Genomic DNA, 21,043 nt, shown 5'->3' on the forward strand with positions numbered 1-21,043 from the left:
AAATTATACCAATAGAATCGGTTAGAAAGAAAGAACAAGAGATAAATAAAAGATGAATTTCCAAATTAAATATTTAGTAAAATAAAACGTTCTCATACTTACACAATAATATCTAGAAAACATTTTTCAAGTTTTCACAAACTTTTAAGGTTTTGTTTAAACTTCCGAAAATTATTCAATAACATGTTTTTGTTAGTTTTTCATGGTAATTGGAAAAGTATACGCAACGAGCGGGTTAAATCTCACAATAGAGAAAATCCCAGAGTAAATAGTAATAAAAAATTTCACATTTATTTTTTTATTTTTTATATTAGTAAGTCTACTGTATTGTTTAAAATTAAATATGTTACCACTTATAATTCATATGGCATACTAAGGTTAAACAATTTTGTGAGTTAATTGATTTAACTATAAAATAACAAAATAATTGGTAAAAATAAATTTTATGGCTTTAATGGATTTTAATCCCCACCAGTATTTATTTTTATTGAATAATAATTTGAGCTTCGTCCGCTTATATGTATTAAACCAAGTAAAATCCAAACAGGGTTAGATTTACGATGCCAGTATAAGATTCCTGTATAAGATTAATATGCGGCCACAGTCAGATACAAAGTAATGGTTCTTTCATGTAATGATAAATGGATTGGATATTGCGTTATATTGAATTCAATGTACAAGTACATTATTATGTGTAAACTGCTATAAATTTGTATAAAGCAAGCTACATTTATTTGGGTGTCTACCTATACTCAGGTCAGATTTTAAAATACACTAAATGGGTGAAAATTAAATGTAGAGCTGTTCACATTGAGTGGCATCTATAGATTGTAAAAATCTATAAAACGTGTAAGGACGTGTGGCCGTGCCTCAACATGTGTTTTTTATGAAAATTAAAACAATACAGAAAAATTATATACTTATAAAAGTTAAATCCCATTCACTGATTCACTGACCACTGTATCTCAAAAACTACAAGCCATAAGAACTCAGGAATTGGCATGGGGGTTCGCTTAAGCTAAGGTTAATTTGTTTATATTTAATAAGTCGGATAAGGTAGGGAATACAAATTGGGAAGAAAGTTTATTTTTAGGTATTGATGAAAGTAAGTATGATATGAACTGCAAATATAAATACATTTTATCAATATTTCTTTAACTGCATCCTTTGTAGTCTTTAGATTCTTCAGTCAACATGTTCAAACCTACTAAGCCAGATTATTTTTAAAATCTGTAAAATATAAATTTAACTTTTCAAAACAAGAATTAAATACAACTTCAGTAATTACTGTTTCAAAAAACCTATAAACAAAGATTAAATTGATGCACAGTGAGAAATGCCATGGAAAAACGAAGAGAAAACATGAACAAACAGTTTGACAACCATGACAAAGTAGAGAGTTTTTGTCATCTTAACATTCTGCATTCTTTGCGACTTTGAGAAGCTGCAAATAAATAACTCTTTAAAGCTTAGGAACGAAAATATGCTTTTTATGGTAAAATGCTTTTTCAATGTTTACCTAAGGGGTTTTTTTTAATAGGGTATATTAGAATACGTTAAGGAAAACACAAATATGATTAAAAATGTTTATCATAACGAAATATTGTTTGTATTATCTTCCGTTTTCCATATTAGTAATTTTAGTTTTTAGGGCTACCAGTGGTGACATGTAGTTGTGGTAGTTGTTATTAAATTTTGATCTCATGATATATCTATACTCATTTTCATCATGATGTACCTAGCCTTTAACAATGAAATCCAAAAAAGAACCCTTTTCATTACTCCGGCATTGACAACGAAAATATTTATTTGTTTATACCCAATCACTTTGAATAACTCTAAAAGATTTCATTTTCATTGAAAAATATTTTATTGAAAAATATGTAGCACCAAGCCTTGCTCTTCACCTCAAATTTGATCTGAATTATATTACTTAAATAATAAACAAATGTGTTTACCGTAATTAATGTTAAACCATTGTTATATAAAGGATTAGAAAGAAACTTTCACTTCCTTTTGAATCATGATTATATTTCTTTCAAAAACAATTGTACGAAAACCAATGAATTGGAAATTATATAAATAAGAAGTATTTCAAAATACATTTTAGGATATTCAAAAATAATACATTGGACTATACAAATACACATTATCACGTTTGGAAAGTTACACATACTACAACACATATTATTTTGTTATCTTTACCCATAAATTTTCCTATTCTGTGAAACGACTAAGTTTAATGAAACATGTTTATAAGATTTTTATCTAATTAAAACAAATGTTTACTCAGATTACTTTTGAGCAATACACTATATCGTTGATTGTAACTTATAGTTTATAGGCAGTTATTTATTTAGTAATATTATTGTTAAAGCTACATAAGTCTAGTATAAGATGGATAGTTTTATTAGAGCACAAATCATTCTTGACAAATTCTACTTTGGCAATATTGCTTGTACCAGCTGCTCTACAGTGTGCCAACCTCTTAGCGATGAAATATCACCACAGGATTGCCAACTGTGCACTTATGTGACAATCTAGAAGTTATTTTTACTTTTTATTGCTATAAATTTTATTTGATAGTTTTATGCTTTGCTGAAACTTTCATGTAGCTATGAAGGCGAATAGAAATTTGGCACTATTCTATTGTGATGATTGGCATGTTTTAGATTTTTTTATTTTATAAACCCTCTCAAAAATTTATTTTTTAATGAGAACATTATCAATTAACGGAAAGCACATTTTTAAAATTTAAGATAATGAATAGCATGAATATTATGTATAAAGGTGAACTTGTCTAGTAGTAGAGGTCCCTGTTAAAATTCCGCCAATCTCCAATGGATTTTATATAATATGATAATGCCTAAGAATTAAATGAAATTAAACGCAATGAGATAAAACTTAAAATATACCATTTGACTTGTTGAGTTATAATTTATTTACATTTCATTCATCTTTAAGGGAGCAATATTTAAATTTCAGCCATTAAAAATTTGCCCTGACCCCTAGATACTACGCTATGTTTAGACATATTGAGGCACCAATTGGTTGGTAAACCTATTTCCTTTTGCTTGCGTAATTTCCTGCTGTTAGCAATTCTGTTCCGACCATACTAACACAAAATTTCCGTCAATAGACAAGAGGAGACTGTCTGTTTACTACCAACAATACCTACCAACAAAAGTTTAACACCAATATGATCTATACAGCTTTTCCCAACGGGCTAAACTTCTCGCCATATTAAGATTGATCACACAGTATGGCCACACCTCCATTAATATCCTCCCTTAGGAATAATAACTCATTTGACTTCAGTGGTGCCTTAATTTCTGGCCTAAATCCTCAAATGTATTTTTGCTAGAAAAAAGGTGTTATACTAACAGTTTTAATACTTTTGGACCAAGGGTTTTGACTTATTTGAATAATCTAATAAAAAATAATACTCCTAAGAGAGCACAGTTATATCAATTGATTTATCAATTATTTGTAACATTCCTACTATGATCCATTCAAATTTCCACATACTTTTATGTGAATCAACGGGTTATTCTTAAAAAATGTATTAGATTGTCATATGTAAAATTGACTGTCATCTGATTTTCGTATGTGTAAAAATGTCAAAAAATCAGAAAAATCCGGAAATAATAAATACTGTATTATAGTTTCGACATTTACATTTTAAATATAAGTAATTATATAATTAAAAGTTTGATAAACATTAATTAATTCTTTGGTGCGTTTGAAAAGCAATTAACTATATCCTAAAGGTCATTTTCACAAACTTAGATTTTATCTGGTCCGAAGGCTTATTGTTAGGACTAATTAAAGGTAAATACTCCTAGGGATATTTATGTTTCGCTTTACATCTTACTCTGTAACAATATTTCCTACATTATTTTCTTGATTATTTATACTTATTTTAATACTCAACCTAGTTATAATCCTTTCCTGGACCGAGCCAACTTCATAAAATATTAAACGTTAGATTATTTTTAAGGCTTTTGTTCTGTTAGATAAAAAATTCATAACATTTTATAGTTGTACAACCAGTATCCTATTTACATTGAATAAGATGAAATGCATTTGATTGAACTAAACAACAAAAAGTACAACAAATTTTCGTGTTGCTACCAAACAAAATCATGCATACGATTGGTCATTTATTCAAATTAGACAAGTAGAACACACTCATATACTGATGACGCTTTTTGTACTTGCCTTAAATGACAATTTATTTAAATCAAAACTGAATATTTTATCATTTTAACCAATCAAAAAATTATGGGACGAAATATGTTTTACTTGATTGAATCAAAATTTGAGTGTGTTGAATTTTTGTTAACACTATTAAATAGCTGACCACCGTTCATAATTGATTTATCATAAACAAATTGAGAACAACATATGCATCTTACTAATATTACAAAACTGAAAGTTTGTGAGTTTGTGTGTATGTTTGTGTGTATGTTTGTGTGTGTGTTTGTTGCTCAATCACGCATAAACTACTGGACGGATTGGGCTGAAATTTGGCATGATGATAGCTCACATTCCCGATTAACATTAACGCATATTCTTATCTCAAAAACCCTTTCGGGCTCCGCCCCAGTGGCTCTGTAGTTCCCCATGTTAATCTTTTGATTTTTCATATTTAAAAGGAATTAATGAATCTTAACAGCTGTTTCAATTAAACAAGTTGGTTCTGTTCTATGATGTTCAACAGCATAAAAGTTACAAGGATTACCAACAGGGTGCAGCACTATTATTTTTTTTTTTAATTTATGACAACAGCTAATTTCCAACCAAAAGGTGAGTGAGCGTAGCGAACGAACTTCAACCTGGAGGTGAGTTAGCGTAGCGAACGAGCTAACCTGAAGGCAAGTGAGCGCAGCGAACGAGCTCCAACCTAAAGGTGAGTGAGCGTAGCGAACGAACTTCAACCAGGACGTGAATGAGCCATGCGAATACTTATGAAGTTAAACGGGGCGAAGCCCGCGGGTACAGCTAGTACTCTATAAATTGTTCTTTTGCATTGCCTTGGGGAAGGAGCCATTGGATAGTGAGATTGGGTTTTTATGAGATCATAAATCTTTGCAAACATCAATATCATGGCTCAGCCAACGATTACTTGTAGGAAACGAATTTCCAAACGGATAGTGCAGAATTACATATCATTATTTAATCATAATATACACTAACTATTTTCATAATAGTGAAATCCCTCTTACTTAAATACAGGGTTATTCAAAATGAATGACCCAGTTTTAACACTTTATAACTTTTAAACTATTAAACTTACCGCTATAAAATACACATCAAACGAAAAAGCAACTCAAAGAGTTTATGCTTTCCAAAGACACATCATTTAACAAAATCGATCCAACAGAACTGTAGATTTAATTGTACAAACTTAAAAAGTAATCTCCAACTTTTTTACCACTAGAAATTTGGAGGTTACTTGACGTTTTTGGAAATAACTTGTAAATGGTGAGGAAATCGACCAAAGGGTAAGGTATTATTCCGAAAGAGAATAACATTTCCTACAACTTACTATTAGGCATTTTTTGAAAATACTCAAGAAAAGTACCAAAGATTACCTCAAAATAAAAAAAAAAATTGAAAATCCCCGTCTTCAATGTAGACAATAAACATAGCAAACATTAAATTTCACACTTTTTTATTTTAAGCCAAATTTAGGCTACATTTATTGAGTATTTTCAAGATATGCGTAATAGTAGATTGTAGGAAATTTTATTCTCTTTCGGAATATTACCTACCACTTTGGTCGATTTCCTCACCATTTACAAGTTATTTGCAAAAACGTCAAGTAACCTCCAAATTTCTAGTGGTAAAAAAAGTTGGAGATTACTTTTTAACTTTGTACAATTAAATCTACAGTTCTGTTGGATCGATTTTGTTAAATGATGTGTCTTTGGAAGGCATAAACTCTTTGAGTTGCTTTTTCGTTTGATGTGTATTTTATAGCGGTAAGTTTAATAGTATAAAAATTATAAATCATTAAAAATGGGTCCATCATTTAGAATATTGACAATATTGACGTTTTTATTTACTGGAAATCTGTTTATGACCACTTGAGGTAAAAATAAAGATTGAATTCCAAAATATATATAAGGGTAAGTATTTCTTATAAACTAAAATGTTTAAAACAAATTTACTTCACAACCAAATTGTGTTTTACAATAAATTATTCACAATTACTTTTTAAAGATTATACTATATTTTAAGACATGAAACCGTACAAGAATAGCGAAAGACAAATATTCAAACGTATTGTAAGTTTATCATATATGACATTGTATCATAGTATATATTTAAAAGTGTATTTAATTTATCTGTTAAATATGATGTTATGCGTAAGGGGATCCCTTTAGAATATCTTGAAAAAGTTTTTCTAAAAACCACATGAAATTTCTTGTAGCAGCAAATCTTTCTGATAAACCTAATTTTATTACAAATGGAGAATACAAATAACTTTTTTAAGGGAAATGTTTAGTGAATATCCAATTTGGGAAATGGAAATTCACTTAGGCATAACGTTTCCTGCGGGGGGGGGTTTATATAAGTTTGACTAGCATTTCTTCATTGATACGGGTATGTAACGATTTCACGTTTTAATTATTGAATACTTATGGTTGTACAATTTTTACCTTTTCAAATTTATGAAATAACAATTAAATATGTATAGATAACAATTAATTTGTATACAACACATTTCATCCGATTGGAATAATTTTGTGTTTCATCATAAAACAATTAAACACGGATAAATTGGTATCAAAGGTTTATCCTTATTTTAAAACCGTTTCATCCAAGTTGTAAAGAGTTATTTAATCATGGATCTGCCATTACATCGGTTATTCCATCTAGTAATGCGTAACCGGAGTTCAATTTATGTTGATTACTAACAGTGTTTAATTACATTACTTTGATGTAATCTCCATTTACCGATGTTCGTGTATTTAAGTACACACGAAACCTGTTTGTTATGAGTTACATTCAAACAAAAATCTTTGTTTAAAATGTAATATTAGGATTAGTTATGAATTCAAAATAAATGTGCATTTAAAAAAAAAAAAGATTTATTTGCTTATAGGGAGTTCATACAGTAAAAAACCTTAGTGTTGATTTTCACGATTTCTTTATAAGACGTTACCTAGACATGGCTTTTCTACCAAAATAAATTGCATATCATTTGTTTAATTCAACTTAAAAACAATATATTCAGATATTTTCGAAGAAAATTCATATATTTATAAAAAAAATTATCAAAATATTTATTTAAGCATGTGCGCATTAAGAAAACTGGTTAAGCAACTAAAAAAAGGTTAAACTATTCAATCGATAGTAGTATAATCAAGTTCTTAACCATAAATACTGTACGAAATTCTTAACGTATTCAAAATTGAAAATTATTCATATAAACTAAACTGTCAATAGCAGGCAACTCTTTAAAACTCATTCTGAGAACCTTTTTGTGTTTGGATTTCAAGTAAATTAGAACACCGATTTCTGATCAAAGTTTACCTATAATGCTGCTGTAAATATTGTATACAATTTCGGGCATCCTATATTGAAATATATTGTAAGTCACAAAATTGTATTAAAAGGACACAAATGCAATATAAATATTCTCAAGACAAAATGCTTTTGATTCTTTATGCACCGCGTTAAAATTTAAATCAAATATATTTTAGAACTATAAAATCAATATAAATTAACTATTCACTAAGAACAGGAATTCTCAGAAAGATAATGGTACTTGAAAGGTACCACAAGTGTTATTAATATACTGTCATTACCATCTTTTAGGTTGGCAACACTTGTGAGAGATTGTTGTTGTGTTGTTTAGTGTTGGCAACGGATATAATTAATCTTCCGATTGTTTCTGTAAGGGCACCATTCCGTTCACAAAATTTATCAAAGTGAAAACCCCAGATTGCACCATGTTCATCCACTAATGCATGTTTGGTTGGTTATACAGGAATGAGGTATTTATTCACGTAATAGATAAATATAATTGAAATACAAGTTATTATAGAGTATATTATTTAAAATTTAGGTAGGTGTGTAGGCTACGTGTATTTATGAAACGGCTTACATCGTGTATACAAGTTAGATTAAAATCTCAACCGGTTACACTCTATCAAACGGAATATCTTGCCATTCTAATTTTCATGACATCTTATATGTGGGTACTAATGTATGGTGTCTTAAGTACATGAGGATGTACTAAAGAAACTACACGTAAATGGTAGCATGTAGTAAAATGTACTATATGTGTCTTTCTGGCTATTAAAATCAAATCAAATAAATACTTCTCTTGCATTATTCGATTAGTATTCTCTGTTAGGTCAATGAAACTTGAATGGAAATGATTTTATGTTATATTGCAGTTTGGTAGTCAACCAAATAGGTTTTAATATGTTTTCCACAATCAATACAAACCTGTACTTGTACTGTTTATTTGGGGCCAAAGAATAGCACAATGTCAACCCAAACAATGGAGACATTCTGCTGATGAAACGTGTGCACATCTACGTTAATTAGTCCAGGTCTACACAATGAAGCAGAGCCACACAAACACCATAATTAATCAGCAGTGAGGCAGTGTTGTCAACTTGGTAAATCAAGCTTACATGGCTCAACACTTTCAGGCTCACTCAGTTGATTGTTATGTAAAAGAATCTTACCACATCAAATGTACTTGCTTTCTTAGAAAACGCTCATTTCCTGCTATAAAATAATATTAATTTTATATAATAATGTAATTATTTCACTAGAGGGGTAGAGTTTGTGGATAGTCATTTATTTTAGCCGTCAGGTTAGCAGCACTTTTCCAGACAATTTATTGCTCTGACATATTGGCAACACCGGCAGATGCTGGCAGAGATATTTGATAAGGCACTTAAAGTGATTTATGGATAAAGATATGTCTATAACAATGAGAAAAACTAATTCAGGAGGGTATCAACTTATTTTATATCAAAACCTTAATAAATAAGCTTAAGTACGGTACGTACCCTACGTCGTTGATGCTATTAGAGTCTCGACGAATTGGTGTTTAATGTATTAAACTATTAGGTTATAGTGCACGAAGACAGAAAACTACGTATTTGGTCACAATACATAGGTGATTTATACTTTTTCATTTCTTCACACGCAATTGTTTTTGTACACAATCTGCTCGGTTGTCAAAATTATTTGAATTTTACGACCCAAAAGTCTTACCTTACGTTAATAAAATCTCAAACATTTATGGTTTCATTTAAGCTACCATGCGTATTTTTTTATTAATGTAAATTAGAATAATATTTATGATTATTTGTAAGTGTAAAATCACTTCTAAGATTAAAAACGTTTATTAGACTTCTAAACACAACACTAATTTGCCCTATTTAGTTAGAAATATACAGTTGTTGCATTGATTTTAGAGCCATCATAAATGAATAAACTAATCACAGTTGACAAAACTCCATAATATCCACAATTACGTATAGAGTTTACAAAATCCCATCGTAAGGAAACAGAACAAAATAGGGATGTAATATTGGATATACTATCAGTATTTATTTTATAATGTAATATATCTTAAGTCTTATCACGTCATTTCAGATATCTTAAGGGCGTAAATATCCTAAACATTATTTCTTTCTGCTTTACACCCTAATCTCTTATCCTAACCACGAAATACATTTGAGTTTAGTACCCTTGATACCAATGGAATTTATGTAGGCCTACAAATTAGTTTCATACAAATACTACTTATGATACGTGGGACATAGGTAGTGAAATACATATTGGGATGTAAGTACACAGTGTAAGCTATGATGTTTATCTCTAAGAGCTTGGCACACTGTACACAGCTGGTACATGTAATATTGCTTAAGCAGCTTTTGTCAACAATGGTTTGTGATTTCAGTATTTCACCTTAAGAACATTAACAAACATATTCCAAAGAGACTTAACATTAAATCACGGAATATCTCCAAGTTACATTAAAATTCTTAATATCTTGACGATAATAAACTAATAATTACAGGTAAATGTTTTAAGAAAACATATTACATATTAATTTTTATAACTTGTATACAACACGACTAACATTCAATATAGTTTATAGAAAGGCGAGAAGTATTTAAGAAAATTATTTGTACCAAAGACAACACGAATTAAATATAGACCGTCAGCCGTGCTGTGGTTACCATAGGTTCTGGCGCACACCGCTGGGAGCGCCACGTAGTTACACAGTCTATATTTAATTTTTTTTGTCTATGATTTGTACCCATTGCACTTAACCTCTGTTGGGAATAATTGCATTACAGTATCATTGCAATACTCCCTGTACAATAAAGTTTTTTGAATCTGTATTTAACATGTCTTTCAACCACCATCTTGGGGTTTTCCATGACTTATTGGCGTATCTCACAGAGAAAGCTGTGCATTTATTTATTTGGGTGGAAATACATTTTATAATCCAAACTTAAATAAAATGAACAAGACTTTTTGCCCGTCCAATATTTCAAATTATTGATTTGTTTAGTTTATTTAAAATTAAGATTAACTGATTAAACCATTATTTCTAATAACTCGAAACAAAATTCCTATGTAAACGGAATTAAGGCAATGGTACATTTCTAAATCTATTTTATAAAATCAAACAAGGATAAAATTTAAACCAAGGTAAAGCTGACATAAATCAATTCAAACAAAAAAAAAATCAATCATTCAGGAAGTTAGTATTTCTGATCCTCAAACCTCTTTCTTGGATCTTACAAAGTGGCTTTTGTTTCATTCCAACTCTTCAACAAGTCTGATGAGAATTGAAAAACTTTTTGATGAAGATTAATGATCTCTATGAGACTTTTCTTAAAACTTTCCTTACGAATTAACTATTCAAAAGTGCTTAAGGTGACGATTTTTTTATTATATGTTCACCATAAATTCAATTGAAACAATTATTTTTTCCCCTTTTGAATGCGTAGCCTCCAAATTATCGAGATACAATTAAAGTGGTTTAAATACCTGTAATGTCGACAATCCAAGTGGTTGTGTAACAACTAGTTTCGGCTCACAATGGAGCCATATTATTCAGGGGTTTCAAGGACATTATCACTTCTTCCGAAGGTCGTCAAAGTTCACAAATAATTTGCATACATAAAAACATTTAAAACACGTAATACGCATGCCTAGGCCTAGCTTTAACGACGTGACCGGCGGGAGTTTACGTCTAACTACCGGGCACTATGGTCCCATCAAATCTAATAATACCAGCTGATTTGAAAATATTGTTTAGTATATTTTGGTTGGAGTACTAGAGTGCAGCAAAAAAAAAGGTGCGGCAAAAGTAAGTCAATGCAGCAACTAGCAGCTTTCTGTACTATAATCAGTGCAAGGAAGCCTACTTTGTCAGGTGACTGTAGGAAAAGACGATTTTACTGTCCCTTGTTACAAAAATGATACTCAAAGATCTGAGTTCTTATTTATTGCATTTCCTAAATGACGATTTACTTATCTAGATTAATTGTGACGTTTCAATTATTTATTGGACACGATTTCGTTGTGTGAGTTTCACACACTTGTTTAACCATCTAATCCAAAGCCATAACAAGTTTAAACGTTAAAAAAAGTTTATAACAGATAATTTTTTCTCTGTATAGGAATACTAAAAGTTTTTGAACACTTTTTTCTTAAACAAAAGATAAAGCAAAACAAGAGTCAGAGTATCAGCATCCTCAGGGGAAGATATCTACAAAGAAGTGACTTTATCTTGTGGTCAACCCGCGGCGTTGAAGCACAGGAAAGACAAACTTGGTCTTAAGTGACATTCTGATTTTGATTTTCCTTCTTCAGCAACTTACCTAGTTAGAGGATTGCTTATTACCAATATGAAATAATAGATTTTATACTTTACAGCTAACAGCAATATTAGGAATAATTAGGATATCCTTGTAACAGCATTAATTCTTTTAAACTCAGAAAAGAAATTTCGAAAATTGCGTAACAGATGTCTTTATAAAAGTGAAATCAAGTATACGTAGCCTGAACATTAATAATAAATTTATAAGTAAATATTAACATTTAATCACATTTGGACCGTTGTAAGGAAATTTGTCAGCATTGCAGAACCTTTAAAATTAAAATCAATAAATAAATCCAACTCAAGATGGGAAAACATTAAATAAATTATACTTTACGTACCATTAGTTTCCTCACTAAATCATGAGCCTAATTATACATAATTTGGTTAAAAAGATGCCTGTAAAGAGGATGTAACAAACGTAATCCTTATTGCATTAGGTATAAAACAGATATTTTTGTCCTTCTAGCACATAATAATTCAGCTGAAGAATCAGCTGTGGAAACGGTGAGTACACAGATGTAGATTATTTCAATAAACGTTTAATCATTACAAAAATTGAACGAATAGTGTTTTTGGCCTTTGGGGACATCAAAATGAAAAAAGTTAATCGGTCCCGGGCCTAGGTCTTAGGCCGGGCGCGCACTATCCCGACCACGACCACGACCACGACCAAACGCCCGACCAGTGGTTGTCATTCACCATGCGACCAGAGCACGACCCGACCACGACCCGACCAAGGCAACGAATGTTTTACAAACTTCAGTGTCAAGATGATTGTTGAAGAAGTAGTTGTTATGGTGCATTTGTATTGTAAGTACGTTAAGCGGAAGAAGACACTATACTGGGTATATCCAATGTTAACTGTTAGGTCTGAAAGGGCATTTTCCTACATTTTATGAAGAGCTACGTCAATATGAAGACAGGTTTCAAAAGTGACAAAATCCTGTGACATTTTACCAAATGAGTCACTTCACAGACCGGCGCAAAAAACTAGTGCTTACCGTTTGATTGATCTAGGAATACTGGGGGTTGAGTGGTGTACTGGTCGGGTCGGAGGCAAGTCGGGGGTAGTGCGCGTCGTCCCATAACATTGTGTGCTATTTTTGGCTGCAACGACCAGCGGGTCGGGCCCGACCAAACTGAAAAATTTTGGTCGTGCGACCAGGGCCCGACCAGGGTCCGACCAGTCGACCAGTGCGCGCTGTTCCATTTATTCCTATTATAAAACTGGTCGTATCCGACCAGTCGGAGTCGTGGTCGTGGTCGTGGTCGGGATAGTGCGCGCCGGCCCTTACCCTCTCAACTACGATAATAGCTAACCTAAAGGGCTACCTAAAGGGAACTTCGGGGGTTCTAAAGGGGTGGGTTTTTCATTATCGACATCCTGCATGGATACTATATTATGTTCTGATGTATCAGAAAACAAATATTTACTAATTTAAAAATGAATTATGCCTTTTTGAATTATGGGTTAAGCAACTGCCTAACATAAAAAATGTTATAATAGGAATCACAGGACAAAATATAACAGAACATGTAATGAATCTGGTTATTACAATGTTAAAATGGTCTTATATTTCCTAACACACTAAAAGATGAAAATGTTTGAGAAAAACATTCATATCTATAAATGTGTAGCCACAAACAAGCAATCTTGTATCGAAGGAATGGATTTGTCTAAATATAGGCTACATTCTGATCACGTTTAGGTATATCCACTATGAGGCAAACAAGAAAACAACACGTTGGAACATAAGATTATTCTAAAGTATTTTGAGTGAAAAAACAAGAAGTTTAATTTAACAGAATTCACACTCTCCTTTTTATAATGTGAAAACTGTTTTTTAAAGCTTAACTATATAATTAACTAAAAATATTACTTACTTATTTATAAAACTGTTTCCGTTTTATAGTAATTCTAGGAAATCTCGGATTATTATGCATTTATTATGTTTATTGTAATTTTAATGGTTGTAATACCATAATAATATAGCCATATATAGTTCAATTGCAAAGATTCGTAAATCGTATTTCGTAAAAATCCTTGAAAACGTTTTAACTATAGAAAATTGTTGTTTACATGAAATGATCTTTAAAATTATATTTCAGGTCTACAGGGTGTCCTGGAACTCTCTACCTAAATTTGGGATATTGTTACTGGGTAAGAAACATATTTAAATACCATATTTAAAATGTCCGGAAGTCCTTAGTTACTCACACAGCCACCATTTTTTCACTTATTAATTTGTTTCAAAAAATATCTAAAAAATATAAAAATTTTCAAATAAAAAAGCGTGTATAAATTGATTTTTGTAAAATCAACGGTTTGTAAGTTATTTAAGAAACAACATTGTGAATGGCCGCCATTTTGTTTTGTGGATTTGGAAAATTTTCATAATTTTTTGTAGCTTTTAAGCTTTATCTAGTTGTCATGAATTTTTCTGCAAAGTTTCAATTTCGTACGTTTAACCATTTTTTGGAAACAAATTAATAAGTGAAAAAAATAGTGGCTGAGTGAGTAACTAAGGACTACAGTAAAATTTTAGTATAATATTTAGATATGTTTCTTACTCAGTAACAATACCCTAAAGTATTGGTAGAGAGTTCCGGGACACTCTGCATATAACTTTAATTATGGTTGAACAATTTAAACCCACTCGCAAAATATGTATTCTTATTCCAAAATCAGATAAGGAACTATCACGTAATTATTCCTTCATTAAGAATATGACGTTTGACGTTCATAATTGTACAAAATTATTCACCAGTATTATATGAGTCGGTTTAGGGACAAGCTTGGTGATTGATGCATGTATACTGAATCTCAACATATGAGGATTATTATGTCACCCTTCATATAGGATTATGTAGTCTGACATGAAATTAATCCTACGTTAAACTAGAATAACTGATTGACATTGATTTGAATAAATCCTTTATTCATATGTATAATATATTTGTTTAATATACTAAGATTTAACAGTTATGAAATAACTATTTACGTTACTTGTTTCATGTTTAAAATGTCATTAAAATCTGTAGAACGTTCCTGAGGCTTATGTATTTCTCGGGAACACTCTCTATTGTAATTCTCAACACGTTCACTGTCCATATTAATATTTATACTTTTTTCATACCTTTCAAAACTTGAAAACTTTTATTAAAAATCAAAAATGAGAGAAATTAATGTTTAATTAATTTTAAGAACCTTAAAACATTTCGCTATGTAGCTTGTAAAATAAAGAGGACTGTACAATATGTTAACAATGAACTTATACATTTGTTAGTTTCGTAGTTATTAAGAATAACGAAATATCAAACTGTTTTAGGAATATTGTCCTAATAATGTATCTGAAAATAGTTTTGATTAAAGCTGGAATAACCATAAAAGTGGCAGCAAGTAAATAGTATAAAATTTGTAATTAAAATTAAACTACAATCAAGATAAATGATGGTAAATTATTTTAGTCTTAGAGTTATTACAGTTAGAGAGTATTATAACTTACTCCAAACCTATCAAAGCTTTGATGGTGTTATAAATTATTTAGTTTGTTTTTATATTTTACAGGAAGAAAATATCTCGAGAATGCTATAGTAAAATTATTGTTAAAGTGATTTTATCTTTACTCCCGCAAATGCCGTAACCTAGCCTGAAGTATTGTGAAAAACAATCCCAGTCTCGTGCCTAGCGTCTTAGGACAAAAATTTAATATATATGAATGTTCAATACCATTGCTCTTTACCAAGGCCCCACTAGGGACTTGTCTTCACCCTTTTGAAGGTTTTGGGAGAAGAACCGCTTTAAATGATCACATATTTTACCAAAGCACACTTCATATTCCTATCAGCTGTTTAGTCATAGATTAAAATAAAACAATGAAACCTTGCTATTTGATTTGCACATGTCCTTGATTTTGTTCATTATGCTGTACTTAATTGACTGAAACATTTTTAATTACAACTCTCTACACCCTCAGATAAAAACGTCAATTATACTAAATTCAAAGTAAAAGATTCACATCAGCAATTTAAGTTTTGCAACAAAAAACCTAATTTGACTTATCTTTAATTAATTCAGGCAACGTTTGAAGCTGTGAAAGAAACAATGGAACGTTTGACAAGAAGTATGAGGAAAACGTGATGAGAATTCTGCTTACTAACACGTTTAGTAATCGTTTCATTTGGTAAGTAAGGTTTTTTTGAGAAATAATTACAATTTCCGGGTTAAAGTTGTGGTTTTTTCATTGTATTAGTACATTGTACATTATATTAGTACAATATTAGTACATTGTATTAGTTGTGGTAGTTCATTGTATTGCTATTAACCTCTCAGTTTACCGTAAAAAAAGAGTAGTAGAAACATTCATTGCTACAAACGTTCCTTATAGAGAATTATAAATTGGTTAATTTTATATATTGGGGTTTACATTTGAATCTATGCCTATGTGATGTGAACATTTCATAGTTTTAAGACACTATGCATATTATATACAGGGTGAATCAGACCACTATATATACTTTAACAGGATTTACAGCCACTTGTGTAATTACTGACTCACCGATCAGATTAACCCAATCCTTGAATAGCTAGGGATCTGAAATGATTGTTTTGTTTAGGTCCAATATCGGTCCCAAACCACACAGAAAAAAAAATTAAATTTTAATATTGCAACCCCCCAAAATAATTCCCTTACATCTTTTTTTTAGAAAAACTAGTTTTTTTTATACGGCTATAGCTCAAAACGGCAAGAGCTATTAATGATTTGAAAGCATTTTCTAGGTCGAGAGTCAAATTTTTTCAAAACACAAGTTTTTTTGAAAATCCCACTCCTTCACTAGAAAAACTCTCTACTTCTAAAATGTGTAAATTTTCTTGGATTTCCAACGTGTTTTTAATTTTTTTAATTACTTTTCAAACATATATTTGTTCTTTTAATGATCCCAACATTGAAATAAAAGTGCCTAAAGTGACATTTTAATATTGTAACTCACAAAAAAAATTTATGGTGGATCTTCAAAAAAGGTAGTTTTTTAACGCTTTTTGGGCCAAACCGTTGTGCACAGATGGTCTGATTTACCCTGTATGAAAAAGTTTGTACACAGTAAATTTAAATAAATAAATAAAGTAATTAAAAATTATAACCAATCAAGGAGAATATCTCGAATATCCACTAGTATAGGAGACAATTTCTTTAGTATGAATAATACTCTTGTTCATATATAAAAAGAACAATTTGTTAAATTGAGAAAGACAAATTTTCTCCTCCCCAAACTCCATTTGTCTTCGTGATGTCCCTCAAAGATAAGGAGATAAGAAAGTAATCTGGTTTTGACACAAAATATGTCTGAGTCTCATATCAATTTATTTAACAAATCATTTTATATTCCAACGTAGAGTCTGTATGTTATGTGTAGGCCTATACTAATACTATTCCTGTGTTGATCCGACACAGTTATAAAGTAACGTAAATTAATAAATCCGTACTTATCATTTCAACGAAGGTGATAAAGTATGGTATATGATTATTTAATCGAGTTTCTAATATTGTGTTAAATAATAAATTTTTGGTTGTTACTAAAAAGATTCTGTACTGTCAATAATTAAATAAGTATGTAGCTTAGTGCAGTTACAAATTAGTTTTGGTTAACTACGACCGTTTCAGATCAGTTCTTAGAATTGTAAAGTATCTCACAACAGCATTGTTTACTTACATAACAGCATAGTTTTACTTAACAACACGGGTATCGGACCAATGAGGTTCAGGGATTGGGAGAGAAGAAGAAAAATTGTAATATAATTCAATCTTTAACTAATCAGCTGTTCAGGCCAATTTAATTGTTGGGTGGTGCAATTAGTGTTTGGTACAATTCTTCGTTGCATCACTGTCAGTGGCAACCATGTCGGTTTAGTATTTTTCGCGTTTACTTGTCACAAACATCCATCCATACACCCATACTCATATGTATGGGAATGCTGGTAGATGTATTGGTGGATGTATGGATGGATGTTTGTGACAAGTAAAAGCGAAAAATGTTAAAATCCTGAGTTGAAATTTTACACATAGTTAGATTATGCACCCACCATATGTCTTATTCACTCAAACTGCCCTCGGGCTCCGCCCCAGTGGCTCTGAGTTTTCCATGTTCACCTTATTCATATTTTTTATCGCTTATAATATTATAATATTGTGTCAAGTACTGTGACTGTTATCAAAGTAAAGTTAATACTGTAAATTAGGTAATAACTAGAGAGTATAGAACTTATGTTTTTTTATCTGTAAATAATAAGCCTTGTACATTTGCAATGTTGGCGACACTGCCTCACTGATTAATTATGGCGTTTGTGTGGCTCTGCTTCATTGTTTAAACCTGGATTAATTAACGTTGATGTGCACACGTTTCATCAGCAGAATGTCTTCATTGTTTGGGTTGACATTTCGTTAAGTTGGTTTCGTACATAGAACCACGAACAATAGAATATTTTTATAAAATGGCCCAAGATTCAAAACGATTGAAAAGTTAAAACTAGATGTAGTGATGTAGTTGCCATAATGTTACAAATAACGAATACACCCCTATATACAAACGTGCACGACCGAACGTTGTCTATTAGACTGGCTCCAAAAGCTATTTTAACTTTCGGATTGTTTCAAAAGAATTATATAAGTTTAAAAACAATTTTCAAAAATATATAAAATATATCAAATGAGTATCCATAATTGCTCATTGTAATAACTACCATAAATAAGTCAAACAGTTGTACATAAGCTCTAGAACAAGATTTAAAATACTAATTAAAAATAATGACTTATGTGAGATTGAATACTAATTTCACAAAGGCATGAAATGTCTTATTCATATTTCAGTTGGTATAACGTGTCAAAACTGTAACGATATTTTTGTAAATATTTAAATAAGTCTATTACACAATTATTCAGAAATGCTAATGTTGGAATATCCAGTTAGATTGATATTAAATCTTATATCAATTTACAAATTAAATCGGTCTGAATATTAGAGATTAGAGGATCCAAAATATAAAACAAACTTACCTGTCGATATCAGACTTGGTTTCCAGAGCAATTTGTGGCGTAGGAACTTAAAGAGACGATTTTAATTTGAAGATATAGTTTGGCATTTAACCTGTTTTCAAAACTGTGTGTTATTATTGTGAATAAGGGTGATAATTTTTATTATTTTTGTTGTGTTAGATATTCTTTCAAAAATTAAAAATAGTTTATTCCGCTTAAAAACGTTTTATTATAGACATTTATTAACAATTGAAAGTTAATCAAATAAAGAAATAGAGCAAATTTTGCTTTTTACAATGTTCTTTTGAACAAGGTTTTAAATAAATCCATGTAAAAATTAACAAGCATGATAAACATAATAGCACGTACAGCTCTCTCTTTAATAACTACTTCAAGACGTCTAACCTAAACTTTTACAGTTCTAGTTCCATAAACGTATTGTCCTAAAGAAAAGAACCTTATTCAAGAACAAATTAACAAATTTTTATAGAGCTTTTTTCTATATGGATACATGTAAAAGTGAGTAACGTTATTGTGAATCTTAGTAGGGTATATGAAATGAAAGTAGGCCTACTTACTGAATAGTATAATATATCTACATTTAGGCACTATTTATATTAAAATTATCATTCAAAACTTTAAATGGTTTCTAATCGCAATAAGTCTTCAAATTTTGAAAGTCTAGCAATTCTTTTGAAAAATGTTGCAACCATATAAATTATGTATCTCAAAGTCTAAAATAGATACATAGCTGAAAATTATACCATATTGTAGAAAATGTAAATAACTTAAAAAAGGTTACAACACTTTCTTTCGTATAACACATGGTTTTCGAGATTTTCGTAAAGAAATGAAAAAAGTACAAGAAAATATTTCAAAGCTGCAAACTTGTTTTTTATTACTCTCATGTATCCTTATAACAAACCAATAAAACGCATGTTTTTCAAATAAGGATCTCTTAGATGACTTGTCTAGTTAAAATATAGTGGGAAAACAAAATTACCTCATTAGTAACTAACCGAATAACAAATATTGTATTACACGAACGCAATGTTAATTTGTAAATGGCTTTTTTGAAAATATGAATCATTAAACTGGAGATATGCCACTAATGGTGGCAATTAAAGCTAATTTCCTGTCGTTTTCAGCTCTACAAACGAAATGAAAACAAAGCTGCAGTCTTTTGACAAAGTGTTCTGAAGACTTTATCCTATTGTATTTTGGTTAAAAATTGTTGTTTATATTTTGGCGGAAACCCGATATTAGTTATTAATTGTTGCAGCAATTTAATATAAAACATTATACTATAGTCCTGTTCCCCAATGTCATAATTATATTAACACAATTAGTCAACAGTGATGTTAATCATTACATTAAACAAAAATAATAATAATAACTATCATACTATTAATAATAAAAAAATATTTTTGTACAGTCATGCACAATAATACAGACACAAAAATAAAATGCCCCTGGTCTATAGAACATAAATATTTATCCTACAACTGTTATTCAACCTCTCTGAACTTTTTTGTTTTGTAAAGACTTTCAAAGTGCTGAATAAAAATTGTCTTTAAATTAAGTAAGCTATTTTTTAGCTATTTTAGTAATACAAATTGAAGTGACATTTTTTTGACAACAGAAGTATCTTCAAAAAAACACAAATAAATTATTTAAAGAGATCTCATTATAAAGGAGTTTTTCCTAAACAACAATGTTATTAGCAAATAACATAACCATTGGATTTTTTTTTAAATATCCTCCCAAAATTATTTATCTCATATTAATTTCCTTTTCATATAAAATGAGTTTTTAAATTAATTAGGATTGATGCTACAGGGAAGGGAATTAAGGGAGTTTTCAGTAAAATGTGCAATGGTTAGTATGTAATGAAACGTGGACAAAAATGTTTTAATCTAAACTATTCTAAGTTTTACAAATAATTTCAATAAACATTGCTATGTTTTATAGCCTACTTTGAGGGTCAAAAATGGGGAAACCTCCATTTGTAAACCATAACCTCCCTTCCCTCCTTCAAAACCCCATTCCCATAGTCCAATAGTGCTGGTTCGTATAAAAATGTTTGAATGGACATAATTTCACATATTATGACAGTTTCATTTGTAACTGT

The sequence above is a fragment of the Macrosteles quadrilineatus genome, unplaced genomic scaffold (assembly GCF_028750875.1).
Source record: "Macrosteles quadrilineatus isolate MER2022 unplaced genomic scaffold, UCM_ALF_1.0 Scaffold_8__2_contigs__length_117827958, whole genome shotgun sequence".
NCBI classification, from domain to species: Eukaryota; Metazoa; Arthropoda; class Insecta; order Hemiptera; family Cicadellidae; genus Macrosteles; species Macrosteles quadrilineatus.